The sequence below is a fragment of the Bufo bufo genome, chromosome 3, assembly GCF_905171765.1.
Source record: "Bufo bufo chromosome 3, aBufBuf1.1, whole genome shotgun sequence".
In the NCBI taxonomy this organism is placed as follows: domain Eukaryota; kingdom Metazoa; phylum Chordata; class Amphibia; order Anura; family Bufonidae; genus Bufo; species Bufo bufo.
Genome location: NC_053391.1, coordinates 28,263,075 through 28,281,557, shown reverse-complemented (window position 1 = coordinate 28,281,557; position 18,483 = coordinate 28,263,075). Strand labels below are relative to the sequence as shown.

The 18,483-nt window shown below is 45.2% G+C and overlaps 2 protein-coding genes across 2 annotated transcripts in view; both read left to right on the top strand.

Annotated features, from left to right (window-relative positions):
* Positions 1-18,483, top strand: part of LOC120994418 (zinc finger protein 182-like) — a 668,524-nt gene that overhangs the window by 13,971 nt on the left and 636,070 nt on the right. The gene's annotated exons all lie outside the window — the stretch shown is intronic.
* LOC120994419 (E3 SUMO-protein ligase ZBED1-like) overlaps positions 11,856-18,483 on the top strand; it is a 94,578-nt gene continuing 87,950 nt past the window's right edge. The window contains exon 1 of the mRNA XM_040422966.1: positions 11,856-11,874. The gene's annotated coding sequence lies outside the window, so the exon portion shown is untranslated. The remainder of the gene's footprint in view (positions 11,875-18,483) is intronic.

Sequence of the window (18,483 nt, the reverse complement as noted above, 5' to 3'; positions counted from 1 at the left end):
TGTGTGAAGCAATGTCTTGGTCTGAATAACCGTTCTAAAAATTATCCCATTATGGGGACTGCCTATGTTTATATATGCACAGCAGTATAAGGCCTCATGCACACGACCGTTGTGTGCATCCGTGTCCGTTGTTCCGTTTTCCATGATTTTCTGCGGACCCATTGACATTCAATGGGTCCGTTGAAAACTCGGAAAATGCACCGTTTATCATCCGCATCCGTGATCCGTGTTTGCTGTCCGTCAAAAAAATAGGACCTGTCCTATTTTTTTAACGGACAACGGTTCGCGGGCCCATTCAAGTCAATGGGTCCGTGAAAAAACACGGAGGCACACAAGATTGTCATCCGTGTCAGTGATCCGTGTCCGTAGGCTACTTTCGCACAGACGGATCCGCAGATCCGTCGCATAAAAGCTTTTTCAGATCTGAGTTTTCACATCGTGAAAACTCATATCCGACAGTATATTCTAACACAGAGGCGTTCCCATAGTGATGGGGACGCTTCAAGTTAGAATATACTAAGAACTGTGGACATGCCTGGCAGCACCCGATCTCTTACAGGGGGCTGTGATCCGCACAATTAACCCCTCAGGTGCCGCACCTAACCCCCCTCCCTCCCCAGTTTTAAATTCATCGGTGGCCAGTGCGGCCCCCCTCCCTCCCTCCCCAGTATTATATTCTTTGATGGCCAGTGCGGCCTCCCCTCTCCCCCACCTAATTAAAAACACCCCCCCATCATTGGTGGCAGCAGAAAGTTCCGATCAGAGTCCCAGTTTAATCGCTGGGGCTCCAATCGGTTACCATGGCAGCCAAGACGCTACTGCAGTCCTGGCTGCCATGGTTACTTAGCAATTTTAGAAGCATTATACTTACCTGCGATGTCTGTGACCGGCCGGGCGCTCCTCCTACTGGTAAGTGACAGGTCTGTGCTATAAGCAATGCGCCGCACAGACCTTTCACTTACCAGTAGGAGGAGCGCCGGTAAGCGCAGGTAAGTATAATGCTTCTAAAATTGCTAAGTAACCATGGCAGCCAGGACTGCAGTAGCGTCTTGGCTGCCATGGTAACCGATCGGAGCCCCAGCGATTAAACTGGGACTCCGATCGGAACTCTCCGCTGCCACCAATGATGGGGGGGGTTTAATTAGGGGGAAGGGAGGGGAGGCCGCACTGGCCACCAATGAATATAATACTGGGGAGGGAGGGAGGGGGGGCCGCACTGGCCACCAATGAATTTAAAACTGGGGAGGGAGGGGGGTCTGGCCCCTGCTGCCTGGCGGCAGCTGTTCTCTTAAAGGGGGCTATGAGACGCACAATTAACCCCTCAGGTGCGGCACCTGAGGGGTTAATTGTGCGGATCACAGCCCCCTGTAAGAGATCGGGTGCTGCCAGGCAGCAGGGGGCAGTCATGTCCACAGTTCTTAGTACATTCTAACTTGAAGGGTCCTCATCACTATGGGAACGCCTCTGTGTTAGAATATACTGTCGGATCTGAGTTTTCACGATATAACTCAAATCCGATGGTATATTCTAACATAGAGGCGTTCCCATGGTGACGCTTCAAGTTAAAATATACCATCGGATTGGAGAAAACTCTGATCCGATGGTATAATAGGGACTCCTGACTTTACATTGAAAGTCAATGGGGGACGGATCCGTTTGCAATTGCACCATATTGTGTCAACGTCAAACGGATCCGTTCCCATTGACTTGCATTGTAAGTCAGGACGGATCCGTTTGGCTCCGCACAGCCAGGCAGACACCAAAACGACTTTTTCCTTCATGTTCGTGGATCATTCCAAAAATCAAGGAAGACCCACAGAAGAAAAAACGGACACCGATCACGGAACCCATTTTTGCGGACTGCAAAAAAAAACGGTCGTGTGCATGAGGCCTAAGAAAAATCAGTGGCTTGTTCTGAACAATAATGCATTAATGGGGTCAGATGCCTGCCCATCTTTGTACACAGATGGTAGTATTGGAAAAAGTATTTGCTTGTTCTGAACAAGCAGTCCACAATGTATCCATGTTTTTGGAGCATCAGCAGTACAGTATGGTAGGAATTCTGCGGCTGTATATGGGTAGTAGCAGGAGTTTTAGCTGTGGCAGCAACGGTATAGCATGGAACCTGACGGACAGGAGATGTGTGGCTGTGTAGGGGTAGTAGTAGTGGCATTAGTAGAGGCAGTAACAGTACAGTAAAGAAATAGACAGGAGATGTCTGGCTGTGTAGAGGTAGTAATAGTAGCAGTATTAGCTGTGGCAGCTGCAGTACAGTATGGAACCTAACAGACAAGGCAGTAGATGTGCTGCTGCGTAGGGATAGTAGTAGTGGCACTAGGGAGAATAGCAGCTGCAGCAATACAGTATGGAACATGATTGACATGCAGTCAGCACCAGTGGTATCATTGGGCCAGTGATGGATCGCCACTGTCAGCAATGGCCGATCTATTCATCGGACTCAGACAGAGGTGTGTGAAAGTCTTCACCGATCTATGCCTGATGCTTTTTCATTTATGTAATGCTATATACTGTACACTTGCTGACAACAATTTTGGTCACTTTGCGTGTGGCGAAGCCACCTGCCGCGCAGAATACCTTCTCTGACAGTACACTGGAGTTTGGACAAAACAGTACACCAATAGCACCACTAGTCCAATCTGCTGAGCCAGAAGTCCATGGGGTCAGGGAACAGGGTATGTGCCAAAGAAAGGGCACAGTCCAGATACAACCTAATCTGGTTGTTAAGATGGTGAGTATGCATTTGCTGGTGTGCATCTGGTTGGCGCAGCACTTGAAAAAACCTAATTGTGTTTAATTGTGTTCCACAAACTGTATCGGCCGCTGCTGTTACTTCTGTGGAGTTTTCTACTCGCTGTCAGAAACAACAGGCTAGTGGTGACTCTTCGAGGGGCGGAGACGGGCCTCCTTGTCAGACACATGGGCGGCAGGCCCAGAAGAAACTACAGCCTCAGCATCCAAAATCCTAAATTCTTCTTTATTGCACCAAAAAGGGTATACAGTAACAAGCAATGTTTAGAGCTGAGCCTCTAAGTGTAACGGTAATGCCCCCATTGCTCCTAGAGGCTCATTTGCATGTATTAAAACTTAATTTTTCTCAGGGCACTTATGAACATGGGACCAACATAGATGCCTTCAGCTGCCAAGTGCACATGTAACCGGTCATAGGTAGAAATCTGCTGACAGATGCCCTTTAATTGACTGACATGTTTTATTTTCCATAAAATGCTGTAAAACCAGTAATTCCACATTCTCTTTTCTGATGCCACCTTTATACAAGTTTTTACCTTATTTACAGTCTCTCCTATATAGGCTATCCCACGAGGGCATGTGATCATATAAATAGCATATTGAGTTAAACATGACCCCCCCTTGGATTTTTAAAGGTGTCACCTTTTATTAAGCTATTGCAGCAAAATTTCGATATTTTGGAAGGCATAAAAAAAATTCCGATTTTTACAAGTCAATTACGCAGATTACAATTTCTCCTGTAGGCCATAAACGGAGGACTTCAGGTATGGGAGAAGAAAGATTTCTCTTCAACGGTCTCCATTCTGTTCTCAAAATCTGCACGAGCCTGGTAAAGAGTTGACACATAGTGGATTCGTTGCTAAAGTGCATCAAGTAGCACAGGGGTCAGCAACCTCCGGCGCTCCAGCTGTTGCAAAACTACAAACTACATGCTCCATTCATTTCTGTGAGAGTTCTGAGAAGAGCAGAGGAAGTATGCATGCTGGGAGTTGTAGTTTTACAACATCTGGAGTGCCGGAGGTTGCCTACCCCTGAAGTAGCATATAGTAGCACATCCCTCCTACATCCAGTCACGTTTCCTTTGATGTAGACATTTCTTTCCTCTTCTTCTTCTGAGTTCAGACCAGATGACGTGATTTCTTTCAGTTATCTTTCGTCTCTGCAGAAATTGACAAACGGACATCTTAATATTAATAATTATTGGCACACAAAAATAACTGTGCACAGCAAATAGTTTCCCTGATACTAATAGTGTAAACATAATGTTCCCCCAAATAATTGTGCTAAGCTGATACTGTGATACAGGGTGCCCCCCTCAGCGATGCGGTGCAGGCCTGTTCTGGTCTGTGTCTCACAGTTTCTACATCTTGCTGGTGTCCCTGTAGCTGTTCAGTACTGACATGGACCAAGTTTCATGGAGGAGGAAGTGGAAGAGGAGGATGATGTTGAGGTGCTAGCACTGGAGGAGGAGGACCACAAGGCTGTTGCTGATGACAATGACACTGGCCGTGATGATCACTCATCGCAGTGGGGGGCAAAGCCACAAAGATAAAGGTTCTCAGGCACACTGACAAGTATGGCAGGCTGTATTTGTTACAATGGCTTTTCACTTGTACCGTTGTACCGTCTGTGCCAGTGCCTGTTACTTCTGGGTTTCAATTTGTGCTCTTATGTGTTGCTATTTGGTTTTAACTAGAAGACAACATTTTTGGTGACACATTTCCTTTCAATTCTTTATTGCGAGTGTTAATCATTCCTTGCTGTTTGTGTGTCTTTATCTGTTCAACTAATTGGTTAAGAGTACTTTCACACTAGCGTTTTTCTTTTCCTGTTTTGAGTTCCATCCTAGGGGCTCAATACCGGAAAAAAACTGATCAGCTTTATCCTAATGCATTCTGAATGGAGAGCATTGTGTTCAGTATGCATCAGGATGCATCAGTTCAGTCCTTCTTACGTTTTTTGGTCGGAGAAAATACCGCAGCATGCTGTAATTTTCTCTCCGGCCAAACATCCTGAATCCTTTCTTCCGGTCCGCGCATGTGCAGACCTTTTAAATCTGTGAAAAAAATTAATACCGGATCAGTTTTTCCCAATGATACCGGAGAGACGGATCCGGTATTTCAATGCATTTGTCAGACGGATCCACATCCGTATCCATCTGACAAATGCCATCCGATTGCGTCCAGATTACCAGATCCGGCGGGCAGTTCTGGCGACGGAACTGCCTGCCGGAATCCTCTGTCGCAAGTGTGATAATACCCTAAGTCTGCTATAAAGGTAAAACTCGAAAAATTTGAATATCGTGAAAAGTTCATTTATTTCAGTAATGCAACTTAAAAGGTGAAACTAATATATGAGAGAGACTCATTACATGCAAAGCAAGATATTTCAAGCCTTCCTTTGTTATAATTTGGATGATTATGGCTTACAGCTTATGAAACCCCAAAGTCTCAATTTTGAGGTACCCTTTGCTCAGGGGAAATTGATTAATTAGCTGATTATAGTGTGACACTTTGAGCCTAGAATATTGAACCTTTTCCCAAAATTCGAATTTTAGGTTCCATTTATGCAATTCCTTTTAATTTACATTACTGAAATATAGGGACTTTTTCACGATATTCTAATTTTTCGAGTTTCAGCTGTATATGTTCATGAGTTATGTGTCAGCTTACTGGATGACCTTTGAGTGCCATGACCTGTCCTGGTTTTGTAATCATGTCTCTCTTTTACGTCTTTCTTACTTTCGTCGGTTTGGAGTCTGTGTATGTGCCCCAGTCATAGTCATAATCCTAGTTAGTAGTTTGGGTTCAATTTGGTTTGCCCGTCTGAATTCTGACCTACTGTCCTAAGCTATTGTTTGTGCTCTGCTAGAGTCTGTATGGAGCTTACCCATCTGTCTGTGTGAGCCAGCATCCTGTCCAAATTCCTGTAACCAGTGTGTCTGAACAATGTCCAAGTTTTTGAAGTTTGCATGTACAAGTTCCTGGAGTTCATTCCTGGTCCGTGTCTCTAAGTTCTGGTAGTCTGTATGTCTTGTAGTCCGTCTGCTTGGGTTCCTAATCTGTTTGTGTGTAAAGTCTCTGCGTTTTCTCTCTTGCCTGTAACCCGTGTTTGTCTTGGATTTGCCTGCATTTTGCCTGTTTCTGAATTGTGCTATGCATATGTCCCTGATGCTTTGCACTGGTATTTCCTGATTCCAGTACGTCAGCTGCAAAGTACACCGTGACCATCTCAGGAGGTATTAGTCTGGTCGCGAACCCATAGTGAAGTCCACATCCCTGTACAGGGCTGAAAGGGTGTATATCAGGGAGGCATCAGAATAATGCCCTTAGGGTTTAGCCCAACATCAACCCAGTTACTTGGCACAGTAGTTCCACAACCATTGTCCATATGCATATTTGTAACAGTATGCTTGCTTACGTGCTGACAGCCATACAGGTAGCATCAGGCAAACTGATGATTAGTGGTTAGCTTTTAGACCCTCGCTATCAAAACAAAATGGGGAATGTTTTCTTGTTGTCAAAAGGGGACAAATTTTGGAATGTTTTTCATTTTTAAAAGCATAACCAATTCAACAGCTTAGTGTGTTTTAAACAGGTCCCTGATAACAATTTTGGACAGTTTCTAATGTGAAGAATGTCACGGTGCAGTGTGTTTTTCAACCATGCATTTCTCCATAGCTATATATGTCAGTGTCACTCTGACATTATTTATTGTTTCTGTCATTGCGTTACAGAGCTGAAAGGGAGTAAAGAGTGAGAAAAAGATTTCAAGAATAAAAAAAAAAACAACGAAAGACAGGATAAAAAATTGTCCTAGGAGACCCTAGAATGTCATATGCCAATTTTTAGGCCAATTGGAGCACTTTTGATGCGGGTAGAATCAGTTCAGACCTTAATCAAATTTCTTGACCGATTCGTTAGAATTGGAACCAAAACAAATTTCAAGAAATTCACTCATGTCCAAAAAAAAAAAAAAAAAAGCACAATATATGGTGTCGAAAGCAGTAAGTTTTATCCATGGTTCTCGCCCTACCTAGTTACCTTCACAGTGAGCTGACCTGCAATAAAACAGCATGACTGCTACACACCTGAGCTTTCTGCTTCCGTTGCCATCCACTGTGTTTTTTTTAAGGGCCGCTGCTAAGAACAGCTGATTGTTGTGGTTCCCAGGCTTTGGACCCCCACCGATGTGATAATGATGACCAATTTTGATGTTAACGTTAAATCTAGAACCTGGAAAACCCCTTTAACCAAGCAAGAAGTGTGCAGTAAAATAGACAAATCTGTGTGTCTGGATGGCATACTGTTAAAATGTCAGGTTTCTGTGATGTAAAAAAATTAGACAAAGATAAAACATTTCAGAACTTTTTCCACCTTTTAATGTGATAAACTGTACAATTCAATTGAAAAACAAACTGAAATCTTTTAGGTAAAGGGAAGAAAAAATATAAAAATAAAATAATATGGTTGCATAAGTGTGCACACCCTTAAAAATTGTATTGCTACAATGCAACTAAAATGAATAGTTTTAGATGCATCGGTCTGCATTGGAACTGCAGACACAGAACACTAGGAAATGTTTGATAAAGACTGTCATGGCGCTTACATAGTCAGTCACTCTTCCTTCCCTACTACTTGAATAGGCCTATGCTCACAGTCCCTTTGTGGCCATACAGAGGGTACCCCTAGATTATCCCAGACTATACTTTTACATGTTTAGTTCTATGAGACTTTGCACTTACCTGTTTGGGACTCCTACTTGCAAAAAGTATCCCCACTAACAGCGCAGCAACTGTAGGAGGTACCACACTGGTATCCTGTATCCAAGCCATTATACTGCTATACACATAGTAGAGTACAATACAAAATATAACTACACAGCAACTATTAAACATAATTGTTTAATATGCTTTTTCTTTTTTTAGGTGAAGACTGGATGAGAATCTCCGACTCACATCTCTTGTTATCACCTGCTTATACTGTAGAAGAGAATCCATCACAGATCAAAAAAAGAACTGTACCTAGACAGGGTGAAATGTTTGCATGTTCTAAATGTGAGAACTACTTTAAAATTCCATTTACATGCTCAGAATGTGGGAAATGTTTTCAACAGAAAGCAAATCTTGTGGCACATCGGCGATGTCACACAGGAGAGAAGCCTTTTACCTGTTCAGAATGTGGGAAATGTTTTAGCCAAGCATCAAGTCTTGTGAGACATCAAAGACGACACACAGGAGAGAAGCCATATTCATGTTCAGAATGTGGCAAATGTTTTAACCAGAAATCAAGTCTTGTGAGACATCAGAGAAGTCACACAGGAGAGAAGCCATTTCAGTGTTCAGAATGTGGGAAATGTTTTAACCAGAAATCAGATCTTGTGAAACATCAAAGAATTCACACAAGGTAGAAGCCATTATCATAATCAAAATGTGAGAAATGTTTTAGCCCCAGGCTATGAGCTGTGCGCTACGATTGGCCAGCGCTGCAGCAAGGGACAACCCTAATACAAAAACTCTGCCCCGTACAACAGAGGGAGATGCACACACCGGAGCCTATACCGGGCGAACGGAGCGGCGTCCAGACATACTAGTAAGTGCAGGGGGGCCCCTGGGCGCCGCTCTGCCCACTGATATAGTATGTTAGCTAGTTAAAGGTCCTCTTTAAGCCTACAGAATAAAAGCAATAGTGTTAAAGCTATTATCTGCAGAGCAGAGAGTGGAGAGGGGCAGAGGATCCAAGGAGGGAAGATCTCAAAGGCTGTAGAGAGAAAGCACACACAAATGTAATACCCCAGAGTGGCACTACAATTTCTACACTCTGCTACTGTCTCTGATGACTAACACTAATGTAATATGTGTATTTATTCCAGGTCATTTTACACTGTGAATTAATTGTTTTGCTATGAAACTGTTATGTTCATGTAATGTGCATGGTTCACCAGCAGGTGGCAGTGTATATGGCAGAGAGAGATCTTTAGATAGAATGGAACTTACCATTCCATTCTTCCCCTTTTGAGCAGAAGTAGACCAGTCCTAGTCCTGCTTCCTACCAAGGGAAGTGTTGCAGGAAGCTACAGTTAATTTAGTTTCGAGAAGACATGATAGATGGATCAGTGAGGGGAAGGGTCCCCCTCCTGCAGCAGGAGTCTCCCCAGGAAAGCGGCTCAGAGATCACCATGACTCCTTGCAGATTTACAGACAGAGTATTACTAGGGGTCAACAGCCAAAGGCACCCCACTTCAAGGGCACCATAACAGTTAGCAAATCCAGTATTCAGACTGAAGCCTGAGTTTAGCATAGCAGACAAAGATAGAGCAAGGTATTCAAATTTACTGCCAGTTTACTCCAAAACCTACTGGAACCAAGAGAAAGACCAAGTTTTGTCTGGATGCAAGTTTATTCAAGTAAAGCTGTTGAACTTTCAGCAAGTCTGGACTAGACTTATTCTCCACCTCCTACAACTCTCCCCCTTTAAAGGGGTTCTGCACTTTGTTTTAACTGATGATCTATCCTCTGGATAGATCATCAGCTTCTGATTGGCGGGGTCAGACACATGTCCATTCATGTGAACAGAGCTTAGCCCCGCCCCACGCTAGTTGATACTAGTCGTGACGTCAGTGGGCCGGCGGTAAACAGTGAGAAGGCCGCAGCGCTACTGGAGCGCCGCTGCCTTCTCAAACAGCTGATCGGCTGGGGTTCTTAGTGTCGGACCCCTGCCGATCAGAAGCTGATGATCTATCCAAAGGATAGATCATCAGTTAAAACAAAGTCCAGAACCCCTTTAATGCTCCGAAGCCTAACCCTGGGGAGCGATGGTATGCAGGTAGGAGCACCGTGACACACACAAAACTAATAGAGCAGCATCACAAGTCAACATTCCTAAAAACCTGGGACCAGATCGGCCCTTGGGTGGTGGCACGTTGCACAAAGCAGTTTTCAAGAGGAAGGCAGCAGCATTCTGTGTATAATCATTTCTTTAAAAATACCAAAAGAAACATTAAAAACATTAGTGATAATAAAAAATGACCAACAGGGTTTGATGGGGGGATGGACCCAGTAAAAAAATAAAAATAAATAAAAGATCTGGAATTTTATTCTATATGGGTAAGGTCTTATAGGAATATTCTTGTAGTCGAAGTACAGATGAGCGAACCCTTTCGCCTTTGTGTACCAAATTTTGACTATTACCTGACTATGCCTCTGCCTCACACTATAATTATTACCATTTATATGTGTACTGAACTGGGGCTGTTATTTGAATACAGCTTGATTCAGTAATCTGCAGCCATTTGGATTGCCAGCCATTGAACTCCCACTTTTGCTTTCCAGACCTTGACAATTCCAGCTAAGCAATCATGTTAATATTATTACACGGAGAGTTCAGTAAGGGAACCTTAACCCATAAGAGGTATTGCAACTTCCAACTCAGAACTTCCTTCAATATTTATATAGAGCCCATCCATGGGGTGGTTAGCTAAAAGTGACCATCTTGCAAGTTGGATAGCTCTGAATTGAGTCGATAAATCAGGCACTAAAAATACTAAAGAATATGCTAATCTGAATTGCTTGTCTCCACAAAGGTACCTAATGAGTAAACTTTTAAATCTAACAAAATGATTGCCCACCTGAAGCAAGTTTACCATCTATTGGCTTATCCTTAGTCTGTGCCAGGGCAACCTCATGTTTGGCCAACATGCCATACATTTCTTCTCTGTGGCTTCTGAAATGGCTTTAGTGAACAATGAGGCTTCCTGGGAATGTCTCTCCAGACTTATTAAAGATTACCTCATTGTCGTGATACTTCATCCATGTTGGATAATTTAATTTCCCTTGCCACCCATATAGACCTCCAATTTGGTTTCTGTTTAGGAACCTATGCTAATGAACCATGTCAGGCTGTCATAAGAGGAGTATCTGCAGAGATGCATTAGTGACCTGTGATTGTACTGCGGAGCCAGGGGACATTGAATTCGTACCTGTCATTTCAAGGTGTGAAACTTCAGAGCCTAGGGTTGGTAGGAGAGGTGACCCTGGGTGAAGATAAGCTCTTTGAAAGATTAACGCTACCCATGTTGCTGTCTTGTGGTAGGATCTGGTTTACTGTAGAGTCCTTACCAGACTCCGACTCAGCAGACCACTTCCTGCATCAAGCCTTGGTGAACTAATACTGCATACCTACCCTGCGGCTAGAGAAGTCATGGTGGTCGTGTCAGTGGGACGGGACTTCCTGAATCCATCCAGTACCTCAACGTGCCCATGGAACTTCAAGTGGGTGCACTCCACACAGAGAAGTTTTCATTCTGCCTGAGTCTACCAGCCCTCTTCTTGAGCTGCCCTGGTTTAATCTGTATTGCCCTGTCCTAAAAAAAACACCTGGGCCATATTTTGCATTGGGGTTCGGCCTGTCATTCTTGTTGCTTGAAATAAGTACAGTGTCCTCTGCCATTGATTCCTAAAGTCTGCAACAGGCTCAGTAGAGCCAACATCTTTACTAAGCTGGATCCTAGAGGAGCCTACAATCTGATCTGGATAAGAGGGGGCGAGTGAAATACCTCATTTAATATTCATGATGGTCACTATGAGTAGTCATGCCCTTTGGATTAAGCAATGCTTCTGAAATTGGGAATCTGCTGTATACCTGCGTAGTGGTCTAACTGGAAGACATTCTCATACTTACCAACATATCAAGGGGCATACCTTAGGAAATATGGAAAATGGCACATCATTTCACCAAAGGCTATGTTAGTAAGTGCCATATAATCTTCTTACCTACACATTGGTAACAAGTAGCCAGAAAGTGGCCAACCCAATTATATTTAGAAATATTGAATACTCCAATAAGGAAGGCTTCAGCTTTTTCATTAGAATCAAGAATGACTTCCTGTATGCGGAACACATGCTTCCTGTATTTGGAACACATGGTGCTTCCTGTCTGTGGAACACAGACTTCCTGTATTTGGAACACACGGTGCTTCCTGTCTCTGGAACACAGATTTCCTGCATTTGGAGCGCACAGAATTTCCTGTTTGTGGAACCCTGTGCAGTTCCCGTGACCAGCAACTTGTGTAACAGCCCATTTTGGAACAAGACTTTTACCTCATTGGGTAATTACTCCAGGATGTTCTAAGCAGTGTTTAATCAACTCAGTTTGTTGGTAGAATTTACATTGACCCGATAATCAAGGTCAGAAGGATGCCTCTGTTTCTAGCAATTCCTGTTAGCTGGCATGACATGTGGTAATAAGTTTATGCTGTTTGTATGTTCCCTTTATTTGTCTGATGAAGTCAGGAGCTCTTACCTCCAAAAGTGTTACAAGGACTTTTATTATAAACCTATATATTCAGTAAATAGACCTTGTAGCTCTAGTACATTCGGAGGACTGGTGGTGGAGCCATACCTCCCTTCTTTTTATACATGCAGTGGCAAAATTTTCTTACATTAAACGGGTTCTCCTCTTTTCCGATATTGAAGAGCCATCTTCAGGATAGGTCATCTCTATCAGACTTCCGACACTCCCACTGATCAGCTGTATGAAGGGGCCGGGAGAGCTCTTCACTGTTTACCTGCTCGCCGTCAACATTGCAGCAGTGAGTAATGTACCGTAATTGCAACTTCTCGTTCCTATTCACTTCAATAGGACAGCTCCCTCCTATTCATGGGGCCATCCCATTAAAGTGAATGGGACGAAGGAGCTGTAATTACACCACTCACTGCTGCAATGTCAATGGTCAGTAGGTAAACAGTGTGGCGAACACAGCACTTGTCCAAGCACTGCACTCTCTTCATACAGCTTATAGACTTGGGTGCTGGTAGTCAGGCCCTGTCGATCTGATATCCTGAGGATAGGTCATCAATATAGGAAAAGCGGTGAACCCTTTTAATGCACAGCCTGAGTTTTGGAATTTCCAGCCTGTGCACTGAGGGATTAGTAATTTTTCACTACTGTCATAAGGAGGCACAAAGCTGTGTTAAACAGTTGTTTACAACTGAAAACTGCTTGGTCCTCTTCATTGACTTGCATTAAGGCCCAATATAAGTCCATGGCAACCTGCAACTGCAACATTGTTTTTGTTAGGCTGTGCTTCTCCAGCTTCACCCCCTGCCACTACAAAATTCTAGATCAGTTACAAATTGTATAAAAGTGGAGCAGTCAGAGCCCATAGTGTCTGTATATAGGGACCAATGTTTAGTAGGAGAGACTATTTTAGACTAAAAGAGTGACCAGAAGAAGATGCTGAGCCACAGACCCTGGGACACCAGTTGTTTGACCAGGGTACCAGAGAGAGAGAGACAGCTGGCTCAGACCATTCCTCAGCACAAAACCTTATTCTGACTGGAGAAGCTAGCCCTATGCCTCGCCTGTATCGTTTTGCACTTGACTTCCTCCAGTAAAGAGGCACACTGATTTACTGCAAACCCTGACTCTCTGGATTTATTTCCCATTGAGGTTCACCATGCCTTACCATCCCTTCCGGAGAGCAGCAACACGTGGTGACATCTCAGAGTTGTCTGGGGGGACCTAGACTAGATAAGGGGAGACCACAAATCTGGCCACTGCATGACTGTCCCCAGCTGGCATGGAATGTGACATGTTTACATTGTTTGTATGTTCCATTTTATGTCTGATGAAAACAGGGGCTCTTCCCTCCTGAAATATGTTACAAGGACTTTTATTATTATTATTATTATTATTATTATTAATATTGCATTTAATATTGTATATTCAGTACATAGACCCTGGAACTATAGTACATTTGGAAGACTGGTGGTGGACCCATACCTCTCAACTTTAGTCTTTACATGCCCCGTGGCAAAAAAAAAAATTCTTACACTAACCCATGCCTCTAACTCTGCACAATGCCTATCCATACACTACCGAAGTAGCCCAGTCCCCTTTGTGCCCTAGTACAGTAATTATACCCCTTTAGTGCCCTCACATAGTAGTTATGCCCCATTAATGTCCTCTTCACAGTAGAATGCCTTCTAAGTGACCCCCTCAAAATAAAAATGAGCCCTTAGTGTTTCCCTCTCTACGGTGCTGCTCCTGTCGTTTTCGTAAAATGAAAAAGTAGTAGTTACCTAGCTTTACTCCACCTATGAATGGAGCAAATCATTCCCTGACGTGTTTTCTCTCCTGCTCAGCACCAAAAAGTGTAATAATGTGACTGTATTGTGCCTGTCTGCTGGTGGAGCACACAGGCTTGGGAATGGTGGAGCAGTTAGCTGATACACAACTCTCCCGGGACCACCAGACAGACTCCAACATCCAGGACTGTCCTACAAGATGCAGGATGGTTGAGAGGTATGGTGGAGCACTAAGGACTAGTGTTAATTGAGCACCATAGTGCTCGGGTGCTCGGGGCCTCGGGCCGAACACATCAGGATGCTCGGGTGCTCTACCGATGACATTCGGCGGAGTTATTCCCATGACCCGCCGAGGAGCTTCCGGGAAACCAAAGTCTTTGGGTTCCGGGTGGAGTATGGTTGCAAAGCTGAAACTTAAAGGAATTGACGGAAGAGCACCACCAGGAGTGGAGCCTGCGGCTTAATTTGACTCAACACAGGAAACCTCGCCCGGCCCGGACACGGAAAGGATTGACAGATTAATAGCTCTTTCTTGATTCTGTGGGTGGTGGTGCATGGACATTCTTATTTGGTGGAGCGATTTGTCTGGTTAATTCCGATAATAAACGAGACTCCTCCGTGATAACTTGTTATGCGACCCCCAGCGGTGAGGATTGTGTTGACCAGACTCTTGGATAGTGAGACTGGACTTGTAGGTGAGGGCCTGCTGGTGAGCTGACCCTGTAAAAAATTATATGCGAGGGCCTGCAGGGGAGCTGACCCTGTAAAACATTATATGCGTGGGCCTGCAGGTGAGCTGACCCTGTAAAAGATTGTAGGTGAGGGCCTGCTGGTGAGCTGACCCTGTAAATCAATATATGCGAGGGCCTGCTGGTGAGCTGACCCTGTAAAAGATTTTGGATGCGGCCCTGCTGGTGAGCTGACCCTTTAAAACATTATATGCGAGGGCCTGCTGGAGAGCTGACCCTGTAAAATATTATAGGTCCGGGCCTGCTGGTGAGCTAACCCTTTAAAAAGAATTATATGCGAGGGCCTGCTGGTGAGCTGACCCTCTAAAACATTAGATGTGAGGGCCTGCTGGTGAGCTGACCCTGTAAAACATTGTAGGTGAGGGCCTGCTGGTGAGCTGACCCTGTAAAAAAATTATATACGAGGGCCTGCAGCTGAGCTGACCCTGTAAAACATTGTAGGTGACGGCCTGCTGGTGAGCTGACCCTCTAAAAAATTATATGAGAGGGCCTGCAGCTGAGCTGACCCTGTAAACATTATATGCAAAGGGCATATATACGAGGGTATTATATGTGACGAATAACCATGTTGATATGATGGAAGAGGAGGAGGAGGAGGAGAAAAGGAAGATTGAACCATATACCCTTGTTTGTGGTAGAAGGGGTGCATGAGAATACAGTGTATTCAGTACATTATAAACAACACATTTAAAGTGCCTTTATGTTCATCAGCTTTCCTCTGGTGGAGTCTAGTGATGAGCGGCATAGGCAATATTCGAGTTCGCAAAATTTCGCAGATTTTTGGCTGAATATTCGACACTATTCACGAATACGAATATATAGCACTATATTCTAAATATTCGCGATAAGAATATTTGCGCTCACACTAGTGGAGTCGAGAAGTCATGGTCAATCCAGGCCTTGTTCATTTTTTATAAGAGTCAACCTGTCAGCATTTTCAGTTGACAGGCGGATACGCTTATCTGTTATAATGCCACCAGCAGCACTAAATACCTGCTCAGACAAACTAACGTAGGTGCTGGCGGAAACCCTGATGGAAGTAGGGCCCGCAATCCTTGGCGTCGGTGGCACCTGTGCCATCCCAGGGTACGACTCACTCCCAGCCTCCACAACATTCACCCAGTGTCCCGTCAGGGAAATGTAGCGTCCCTGGCCGAATGCACTTGTCCATGTGTCCGTGGTTAAGTGGACCTTCCCAGTAACTGCGTTGGTCAGGGCACATGTGATGTTACGCGACACATGTTGGTGTAAGTCGGGCACGGCACACCTTGAAAAATAGTGACCGCTGGGGTCTGCGTAACGCGGGACGGCCGCCGACATCAGGCTGCGGAAGGCCTCAGTGTCTGCAAGCCAAAATGGCAACATTTCCAGGGCCAGTAGTTTGGAAAGCTGCACATTTAGTGCTATGGGTGGGTGGCTGGGTATTTGGGCATGCGTTCAAATGCCTGGAGTAAGGACATTTGTACGCTGCGCTGGGACACGGAAGTGGATGTGGTCGTTGATGGTGCTTGCGAAGGTCCAGGTGCAGGGCAGGAGGCATCCGGGCCTGCGCCTTCAACATGGGATTGTCCAGCATGTAACACAGAAAAATGGAGGCAGTGGTGTGACCCGCAGACACAGATTGTGGACCCAGGCATTCGGCCCACCTATTACGGTGCTTTGATGCCTTGTGGCGGATCATGCTGGTGATGGTGAGGTTGCCAGTGTTCACGCACCTGCTCATTTTTGTATGGCACAGGTTGCAAATTACAATTCTTTTGTCGTCTGCACTTTCCTCAAAAAAGCGCCAGACTGCGGAACACCTACCCCTTGGCAAGGAAGATTTCCGCAAAAGGGTGCTCCGGGGAACAGTTGCGGGCCTGTTTGGTGTGGCCCGCCTTCTCCCTTTTGCTACCCCACTGCCTCTTCCAGCCTGTTGCCGTGCAACAGAACCCTCCCCCTCTGTACTGCTGTCCTTGCTTGGCTTTCCACCTTCCCAGGTTGGGTCAGTGACTTCATCGTTCACCACCTCCTTTTCCACTTCCTCACTCTGCTCATCCTCCTGACTTGTTGACCTAACCACTACCTCAGTGATTGACAACTGTGTCTCATCCTCTTCCTCAAAATGTTGAGACAGTAATTGCCGTTGAGTTATTTGCAACTGTGTCTCATCATCATCCACCTCATTAAACAGTATTTGCCGTTTCCCACCGTCATCTTCTTGTGATTGTGGATGCTCAAGAGTTTGGGAATCAGGGCACAAGATCTGTCCCTCTTCAAGCGTGCTTGGCGAGAGGGCCAAATCAAGGAATGGCGCTGAAAAGAGCTCCCCAGAATATCCGAGTGTGGGATCACTTGTTTGCCCAGACTCTCCATGGTGGAAAGAAGGAGGATCAGGGTGAGGATTGGGTTGAGCAGACTCTTGGCTACTGAAACTGAACTTGGTGGAAGACAGGGTGGTGCTTAACCGACTGGAAGCATTATCTGCTGCAATCCAACCAACCACCTGGTATCACGGTCGGCGTGGCTATCACATACGTGACACAGAGGGAGGGAACGAGGAAGGCCCTGCCCAAGTGAGAGGGAAGATGGTGACCCCTGACTCACCTGGCGGCTGGCATCTGGCTGCCCTGACGTCCCTAGACGGGTTCCTCACCCGTACGCCGATCACGTGCCTAAAGCCCTGGCTTTCCCTGAGCTGAGCCCTAGGTAGTGAACAGGGCGATGGGAACACTAGTCCGCACCACTAACTCTAAGGGAAAACACCAAGGGGAGGACAGACAACACAGACTCAACTTATATTCCCAGGTGGGCGACAACAGGAGACAACAATAAGCCAAACAGGGATCCGGAGGGTAGCACACAGGAACGACAACCAGGATTAACCCCTCCAGTGGGTCAGTATAGATGTCCAGGCAGGAAGCTCTATAACTGGCAACTAGAGAAGTGTGAGGGGAGAATATAAGGAGGTAGGGAGTGGCAGACAAGAAACAGCTGAGGAGGAGAAGCTACGGATCCCTGAGAGAGACAAAAAGGATAGCAAGGCAAACACAGAAAACAATCATAAAGAAACACCGTGATCTTTAGATATAGAGCGCGCAGCCACCCGCTGCGACTTCCTGACCCCGGGTATAACGGAGTCAGACGTGGCTCTTGATACCCTCGTGACACCTGGTCGCACTGGTCTGACTTCAAGAGTGGTGTCCTGCACCGCCCTGCAAACTGGTACATGAAGCTAGGTATCGTGGATGATTGTTTTTCTTGTGCTCTGGCAGCAGGCACAGTTTCACAGCGCCCAGGGCCACAGCCTCTGCGTGCACCATCAGCATCATGGCCACTGACTCGTCCCTTACTGCTCGCCTTCTTCATATTAAATGCTATATATGATTGAAAGTCTGTCACAGACTCACACGTACAGTAGCGTAGGATTTGGAAGTGTATGCGCAAACAAATTTAAAAAGGTATTTGGGATGTGGAAACGTCACACAGGAGATATCCCGCAGATAATGTCAATGCTGTCACCAGCGGCTAATGAAAAATTACACGGAATGTCACAGGTATTTGGGATGAGGAAACGTTATGCAGGAGAGATACCACTGGTAATGTCACTGTACGCAGCGTCTACGCAAAAAAGTACACGGTATGTCACAGATAAATTTTAAAAGCGCACACGTCACACTGCAGATGTGGCGCTGGTAATGTCAATGTCCGCAGCAGACACCGTCTATGGAAAAAGTACACTGTATGTCACAGATATTTTTTGGATGCGCACACTTTACACAGGAGATGTGGCGCTGCTAATGTCACTGTCCGCAGCAGCCTAACTATTGTACACTATTTAGCGCAGAATGCACTAAAAATAGATATTGCTGCCACACACAATAGTCCTTAATAGTGTTG